Below are 370 nucleotides of genomic sequence, written 5' to 3'. Positions count from 1 at the left end.
AGTTATTAATGAAAGATGGGTATTGAATCCTGTCATTTTTATTTCTGTGTAAATTCTTGATACAGCTGTATCTTTCCACAGTTATACCTTCATTGGATTTCTTCCGCAATCCCTTGGGTATAGTCATTCTTTTCTTCAGCTCTTTGTATTGCTTCCAGAACTCTCTGAAAGGCTGGTTTTTTGGACATGAATTCCTTCAGCCTATTTATGTCATGGAAGATTTTCCTTTCCCTTTTGACTATAATAGACATTTTGCCTCAGTAAAGAAATTTGGGTTGGTATCTGTGGTCATTTAGAACTGGGAATACTTTGGTCCAGGCTCTTCTGGCTTCCATAGTTTGCACTGGCATATCAGTCATAATCCTGATGG

Source organism: Nannospalax galili, unplaced genomic scaffold (assembly GCF_000622305.1).
Source record: "Nannospalax galili isolate Female #2095 unplaced genomic scaffold, S.galili_v1.0 scaffold749, whole genome shotgun sequence".
NCBI classification, from domain to species: Eukaryota; Metazoa; Chordata; class Mammalia; order Rodentia; family Spalacidae; genus Nannospalax; species Nannospalax galili.
Note: the sequence above shows the minus strand (reverse complement) of the source record.